This window comes from Halictus rubicundus, unplaced genomic scaffold (assembly GCF_050948215.1).
Source record: "Halictus rubicundus isolate RS-2024b unplaced genomic scaffold, iyHalRubi1_principal scaffold0061, whole genome shotgun sequence".
In the NCBI taxonomy this organism is placed as follows: domain Eukaryota; kingdom Metazoa; phylum Arthropoda; class Insecta; order Hymenoptera; family Halictidae; genus Halictus; species Halictus rubicundus.
Genome location: NW_027488602.1, coordinates 1,082,465 through 1,091,782, shown reverse-complemented (window position 1 = coordinate 1,091,782; position 9,318 = coordinate 1,082,465).

The window sequence follows — 9,318 nt, the reverse complement described above, 5'->3', positions numbered from 1 at the left end:
ATCCTATCCTATCATCTATCCTCTATCCTATCCTATCCTCCATCCTATCCTATCCTCTACCCTATCCTATCCTCTATCCCATCCTATTCTCTATCCATTCCTATCCTATCCTCTATCGTATCCTATTCTCTATCCGATCCCATCCTATATCGTATCCTCTATCCTATCCTATCCTCTATCCAATCCTCTATCCTATCCTCTATCCTATCCTCTATCCTATCCTATCCTCTATCCTATCCTATCCTCTATCCTATCCAATCCTCTATCCTATCCTCTCCTCTATCCTATCCTATCCTCTATCCTATCCTATCCTCTATCCTATCCTATCGTCTATCCTATCCTCTATCCTATCCTATCGTCTATCCTATCCTCTATCCTATCCTATCCTCTATCCTATAAAATCCCCTATCCTATCCTCTATCCTATCCTCTATCCTATCCTTTATCCTATACTATCCTCTATCCTATCCTATCCTCTATCCTACCAAATCCCCTATCCTATCCTCTGTCCTATCCTATCCTCTATAATATCCTATCCTCTATCCTATCCTATCCTCTATCCTATCCTCTATCCTATCCTATCCACTATCCTATCCTCTATCCTATCCTATCCTCTATCCTATCCTATCGTTTATCCTATCCTCTATCCTATCCTATCCTCTATCCTATCAAATCCCCTATCCTATCCTCTGTCCTATCCTATCCTCTATAATATTCTATCCTCTATCCTATCCTATCCTCTATCCTATCCTCTATCCTATCCTTTATCCTATCCTATCCACTATCCTATCCTCTATCCTATCCTATCCTCTATCCTATCCTATCGTCTATCCTATCCTCTATCCTATCCTATCCTCTATCCTATCCTATCCTCTATCCTATCCTATCCTCTATCCTATCCTATCCTCTATCCTATCCTATCTTCTATCCTATCCTCTATCCTATCCTATCCTCTATCCTATCAAATCCCCTATCCTATCCTCTATCCTATCCTATCCTGTATCCTATCCAATCCTCTATCCTATCCTATCATCTATCCTCAATCCGATCCTTTCCTGTATCCTATCCAATCCTCTATCCTATCCAATCCTCTATCCTATCGTCTATCCTATCCTATCCTCTATCCTATCCAATCCTCTATCCTATCCTCTCCTCTATCCTATCCTATCCTGTATCCTATCCAATCCTCTATCCTATCCTATCATCTATCCTCAATCCGATCCTTTCCTGTATCCTATCCAATCCTCTATCCTATCCTCTATCCTATCCTCTATCCTATCCAATCCTCTATCCTATCCTCTCCTCTATCCTATCCTATCCTGTATCCTATCCAATCCTCTATCCTATCCTATCGTCTATCCTATCCTCTATCCTATCAAATCCCCTATCCTATCATCTGTCCTATCCTATCTTCTATCCTATCCTATCCTCTACCCTATCCTATCCTCTATCCTATCCTATCCTCTATCCTATCCTATCCTCTATCCTATCCTATCCTCTATCCTATCAAATCCCCTATCCTAGCCTCTGTCCTATCCTATCCTCTATCCTATCCTATCCTCTATCCTATCCTATCGTCTATCCTATCCTATCCTCTGTCCTATCAAATCCCCTATACTATCCTCTATCCTATCCTATCCTCTATCCTATCCTATCCTCTATCCTCTCCTATCGTCTATCCTATCCTCTATCCTATCCTATCCTCTTTCCTATCCTATCATCTATCCTCTATCCTATCCAATCCTCTATCCTATCCTATCCTCTATCCTATCCTATCCTCTATCCTATCAAATCCCCTATCCTATCCTCTATCCTATCCTCTATCCTATCCTTTATCCTATACTATCCTCTATCCTATCCTATCCTCTATCCTATCCTATCCTCTATTATATCCTATCATCTATCCTATCCTATCTTCTATCCTACCCTATCATCTATCCTATCAAATCACCTATCCTCTCCTATATCCTATCCTATCCTCTATCCTATCCTATCTTCTATCCTATCCTATCCTCTATCCTATCAAATCCCCTATCCTATCCTCTATCCTAACCTATCCTCTATCCTATCCTATCCTCTATCCTATCCTATCCTCTATCCTATCCTATCGTCTATCCTATCCTATCCTCTATCCTATCCTCTATCCTATCCTATCCTATATCCAATCCGATCCTCTATCCTATCCTATCCTCTATCCTATCCTGTCCTCTATCTTATCCTATCCTCTATCCTATCCTCTATCCTACCCTATCCTCTATCCTATCCTATCCAATCCCCGATCCTATGCTCTATCCTATCTTCTATCCTATCCTATTGTCTATCCTATCAAATCCCCTATCCTATCCTCTATCCTATCCTATCCTCTATCCTATCCAATCCTCTATCCTATCCTATCATCTATCCTCAATCCGATCCTTTCCTGTATCCTATCCAATCCTCTATCCTATCCTGTCCTCTATCCTATCCTATCCTCTATCCTATCCTATCCTCTATCCTCTCCTATCGTCTATCCTATCCTCTATCCTATCCTATCCTCTTTCCTATCCTATCATCTATCCTCTATCCTATCCAATCCTCTATCCTATCCTATCCTCTATCCTATCCTATCATCTATCCTCAATCCTATTCTTTCCTGTATCCTATTAAATCCTCTATCCTATCCTGTCCTCTATCCTATCCTATCCTCTATCCTATCCTCTATCCTATCCTATCCTCTATCCTATCCTATCGTCTATCCTATCCTCTATCCTATCCTATCCTCTATCCTATCAAATCCCCTATCCTATCCTCTATCCTATCCTCTATCCTATCCTATCCTCTATCCTATCCTATCCTCTATCCTATCCTATCCTCTATCCTATCCTATCCTCTATCCTATCAAATCCCCTATCCTAGCCTCTGTCCTATCCTATCCTCTATCCTATCCTATCCTCTATCCTATCCTATCGTCTATCCTATCCTATCCTCTGTCCTATCAAATCCCCTATACTATCCTCTATCCTATCCTATCCTCTATCCTATCCTATCCTCTATCCTCTCCTATCGTCTATCCTATCCTCTATCCTATCCTATCCTCTTTCCTATCCTATCATCTATCCTCTATCCTATCCAATCCTCTATCCTATCCTATCCTCTATCCTATCCTATCCTCTATCCTATCAAATCCCCTATCCTATCCTCTATCCTATCCTCTATCCTATCCTTTATCCTATACTATCCTCTATCCTATCCTATCCTCTATCCTATCCTATCCTCTATTATATCCTATCATCTATCCTATCCTATCTTCTATCCTACCCTATCATCTATCCTATCAAATCACCTATCCTCTCCTATATCCTATCCTATCCTCTATCCTATCCTATCTTCTATCCTATCCTATCCTCTATCCTATCAAATCCCCTATCCTATCCTCTATCCTATCCTATCCTCTATCCTATCCTATCCTCTATCCTATCCTATCCTCTATCCTATCCTATCGTCTATCCTATCCTATCCTCTATCCTATCCTCTATCCTATCCTATCCTATATCCTATCCGATCCTCTATCCTATCCTATCCTCTATCCTATCCTGTCCTCTATCTTATCCTATCCTCTATCCTATCCTCTATCCTACCCTATCCTCTATCCTATCCTATCCAATCCCCGATCCTATGCTCTATCCTATCTTCTATCCTATCCTATTGTCTATCCTATCAAATCCCCTATCCTATCCTCTATCCTATCCTATCCTCTATCCTATCCAATCCTCTATCCTATCCTATCATCTATCCTCAATCCGATCCTTTCCTGTATCCTATCCAATCCTCTATCCTATCCTGTCCTCTATCCTATCCTATCCTCTATCCTATCCTATCCTCTATCCTCTCCTATCGTCTATCCTATCCTCTATCCTATCCTATCCTCTTTCCTATCCTATCATCTATCCTCTATCCTATCCAATCCTCTATCCTATCCTATCCTCTATCCTATCCTATCATCTATCCTCAATCCTATTCTTTCCTGTATCCTATTAAATCCTCTATCCTATCCTGTCCTCTATCCTATCCTATCCTCTATCCTATCCTCTATCCTATCCTATCCTCTATCCTATCCTATCGTCTATCCTATCCTCTATCCTATCCTATCCTCTATCCTATCAAATCCCCTATCCTATCCTCTATCCTATCCTCTATCCTATCCTATCCTCTATCCTATCCTATCCTCTATCCTATCCTATCCTCTATCCTATCCTATCCTCTATCCTATCCTATCCTCTATCCTATCCTATCCTCTATCCTATCCTACCCTCTATCCTATCCTATCCTCTATCCTATCCTATCCTATCCTCTATCCTATCCTATCCTCTATCCTATCCTATCCTCTATCCTATCTTATCCTCTATCCTATCCTATGCTCTATCTTATCCTATCGTCTATCCTATTCTCTATCCTATCCTATCCTCTATCCATCCTATCCTCTATCCTATCCTATCCTCTATCCTATCGTATCCTCTATTCTATCCTATCCTCTATCCTATCCTATCCTATCCTCTATCCCATCAAATCCCCTATCCTATCCTCTATCCTATCCTATCATCTATCCTCTATCCTATCCAATCCTCTATCCTATCCTATCCTCTATCCTATCCTATCATCTATCCTCAATCCTATCCTTTCCTGTATCCTATCCAATCCTCTATCCTATCCTGTCCTCTATCCTATCCTATCCTCTATCCTATCCTCTATCCTATCCTCTATCCTATCCTATCCTCTATCCTATCCTATCGTCTATCCTATCCTCTATCCTATCCTATCCTCTATCCTATCAAATCCCCTATCCTATCCTCTATCCTATCCTATCCTCTATCCTATCTTATCCAATCCTCTATCCTATCCTATCCTATCCTCTATCCTATCCTATCCTCTATCCTATCCTATCCTCTATCCTATCCTATCCTCTATCCTATCCTATCCTCTATCCTATCCTCTATCCTATCCTCTATCCTATCCGATCCTCTATCCTATCCTATCCTCTATCCTATCCAATCCTCTATCCTATCCTCTCCTCTATCCTATCCTATCCTCTATCCTATCCTATCCTCTATCCTATCCTATCGTCTATCCTACCCTCTATCCTATCCTATCCTCTATCCTATAAAATCCCCTATCCTATCCTCTATCCTATCCTCTATCCTATCCTATCCACTATCCTATCCTCTATCCTATCCTATCCTCTATCCTATCCTATCCACTATCCTATCCTCTATCCTATCCTATCCTCTATCCTATCCTATCGTTTATCCTATCCTCTATCCTATCCTATCCTCTATCCTATCAAATCCCCTATCCTATCCTCTGTCCTATCCTATCCTCTATCCTATCCTATCCTCTATCCTATCCTCTATCCTATCCTATCCACTATCCTATCCTCTATCCTATCCTATCCTCTATCCTATCCTATCGTCTATCCTATCCTCTATCCTAACCTATCCTCTATCCTATCCTATCCTCTATCCTATCCTATCCTCTATCCTATCCTATCTTCTATCCTATCCTCTATCCTATACGTTCGTCTATCCTATCCTCTATCCTATCCTATCCTCTATCCTATCAAATCCCCTATCCTATCCTCTATCCTATCCTATCCTGTATCCTATCCAATCCTCTATCCTATCCTATCATCTATCCTCAATCCGATCCTTTCCTGTATCCTATCCAATCCTCTATCCTATCCAATCCTCTATCCTATCCTCTATCCTATCCTATCCTCTATCCTATCCAATCCTCTATCCTATCCTCTCCTCTATCCTATCCTATCCTGTATCCTATCCAATCCTCTATCATATCCTATCATCTATCCTCAATCCGATCCTTTCCTGTATCCTATCCAATCCTCTATCCTATCCTCTATCCTATCCTATCCTCTATCCTATCCAATCCTCTATCCTATCCTCTCCTCTATCCTATCCTATCCTGTATCCTATCCAATCCTCTATCCTATCCTCTCCTCTATCCTATCCTATCCTGTATCCTATCCAATCCTCTATCCTATCCTATCGTCTATCCTATCCTCTATCCTATCAAATCCCCTATCCTATCATCTGTCCTATCCTATCTTCTATCCTATCCTATCCTCTACCCTATCCTATCCTCTATCCTATCCTATCCTCTATCCTATCCTATCCTCTATCCTATCCTATCCTCTATCCTATCAAATCCCCTATCCTAGCCTCTGTCCTATCCTATCCTCTATCCTATCCTATCCTCTATCCTATCCTATCGTCTATCCTATCCTATCCTCTGTCCTATCAAATCCCCTATCCTATCCTCTATCCTATCCTATCCTATCCTCTATCCTATCAAATCCCCTATCCTATCCTCTATCCTATCCTATCATCTATCCTCTATCCTATCCAATCCTCTATCCTATCCTATCCTCTATCCTATCCTATCATCTATCCTCAATCCTATCCTTTCCTGTATCCTATCCAATCCTCTATCCTATCCTGTCCTCTATCCTATCCTATCCTCTATCCTATCCTCTATCCTATCCTCTATCCTATCCTATCCTGTATCCTATCCTATCGTCTATCCTATCCTCTATCCTATCCTATCCTCTATCCTATCAAATCCCCTATCCTATCCTCTATCCTATCCTATCCTCTATCCTATCCTATCCTATCCTCTATCCTATCCTATCCTCTATCCTATCCTCTCCTCTATCCTATCCTATCCTCTATCCTATCCTATCCTCTATCCTATCAAATCCCCTATCCTATCCTCTATCCTATCCTCTATCCTATCCTTTATCCTATACTATCCTCTATCCTATCCTATCCTCTATCCTATCCTATCCTCTATCCTATCCTATCATCTATCCTATCCTATCTTCTATCCTACCCTATAATCTATCCTATCAAATCACCTATCCTCTCCTATATCCTATCCTATCCTCTATCCTATCCTATCTTCTATCCTATCCTATCCTCTATCCTATCAAATCCCCTATACTATCCTCTATCCTATCCTATCCTCTATCCTATCCTATCCTCTATCCTATCCTATCATCTATCCTATCCTATCTTCTATCCTACCCTATCATCTATCCTATCAAATCACCTATCCTCTCCTATATCCTATCCTATCCTCTATCCTATCCTATCTTCTATCCTATCCTATCCTCTATCCTATCAAATCCCCTATCCTATCCTCTATCCTATCCTATCCTCTATCCTATCCTATCCTCTATCCTATCCTCTATCCTATCCTCTATCCTATCCTATCCTATATCCTATCCGATCCTCTATCCTATCCTACCCTCTATCCTATCCTGTCCTGTATCTTATCCTATCCTCTATCCTATCCTCTATCCTACCCTATCCTCTATCATATCCTATCCAATCCCCTATCCTATGCTCTATCCTATCTTCTATCCTATCCTATTGTCTATCCTATCAAATCCCCTATCCTATCAAATCCCCTATCCTATCCTCTATCCTATCCTATCCTCTATCCTATCCAATCCTCTATCCTATCCTATCATCTATCCTCAATCCGATCCTTTCCTGTATCCTATCCAATCCTCTATCCTATCCTGTCCTCTATCCTATCCTATCCTCTATCCTATCCTATCCTCTATCCTCTCCTATCGTCTATCCTATCCTCTATCCTATCCTATCCTCTTTCCTATCCTATCATCTATCCTCTATCCTATCCAATCCTCTATCCTATCCTATCATCTATCCTCAATCCTATCATCTATCCTCAATCCTATCCTTTCCTGTATCCTATTAAATCCTCTATCCTATCCTGTCCTCTATCCTATCCTATCCTCTATCCTATCCTCTATCCTATCCTATCCTCTATCCTATCCTATCGTCTATCCTATCCTCTATCCTATCCTATCCTCTATCCTATCAAATCCCCTATCCTATCCTCTATCCTATCCTCTATCCTATCCTCTATCCTAAACTATCCTCTATCCTATCCTATCCTCTATCCTATCCTATCCTCTATCCTATCCTATACTCTATCCTATCCTATCCTCTATCCTATCCTATCCTCTATCCTATCCTATCCTCTATCCTATCCTATCCTCTATCCTATCCTATCCTCTATCCTATTCTATCCTATCCTCTATCCTATCCTATCCTCTATCCTATCCTATCCTCTATCCTATCTTATCCTCTATCCTATCCTATCCTCTATCTTATCCTATCCTCTATCCTATCCTATCCTATCGTCTATCCTATCCTATCGTCTATCATATCCTCTATCCTATCCTATCCTCTATCCTATCAAATCCCCTATCCTATCCTCTATCCTATCCTCTATCCTATCCTCTATCCTATCCTATCCTCTATCCTATCCTATCCTCTATCCTATCCTTTCCTCTATCCTATCCTATCCTCTATCCTATCCTATCATCTATCCTATCCTATCTTCTATCCTACCCTATCCTCTATCCCATCATATCGTCTATCATATCCTCTATCCTATCCTATCCTCTATCCTATCCTATCCTCTGTCCTATCCTATCATCTATCCTCAATCCTATCCTTTCCTGTACCCTATCCAATCCTCTATCCTATCCTGTCCTCTATCCTATCCTATCCCCTATCCTATCCTATCCTCTATCCTATCCTATCGTCTATCCTATCCTCTATCCTATCCTATCCTATCCTCTATCCTATCAAATCCCCTATCCTATCCTCTATCCTATCCTATCATCTATCCTCTATCCTATCCAATCCTCTATCCTATCCTATCCTCTATCCTATCCTGTCCTCTATCCTATCCTATCCTCTATCCTATCCTCTATCCTATCCTATCCTCTATCCTATCCTATCGTCTATCCTATCCTCTATCCTATCCTATCCTCTATCCTATCAAATCCCCTATCCTATCCTCTATCCTATCCTATCCTCTATCCTATCCTATCCTCTATCCTATCCTATCCTATCCTCTATCCTATCCTATCCTCTATCCTATCCTATCCTCTATCCTATCCTATCCTCTATCCTATAATATCCTCTATCCTATCCTATCCTCTATCCAATCCTCTATCCTATCCTATCCTATCCTATCCTCTATCCTATCCTCTCCTCTATCCTATCCTATCCTCTATCCTATCCTATCCTCTATCCTATCCTCTATCCTATCCTCTATCCTATCCTATCCTCTATCCTATCCTATCCTCTATCCTATCCAATCCTCTATCCTATCCTCTCCTCTATCCTATCCTATCCTCTATCCTATCCTATCCTCTATCCTATCCTATCGTCTATCCTATCCTCTATCCTATCCTATCCTCTATCCTATAAAATCCCCTATCCTA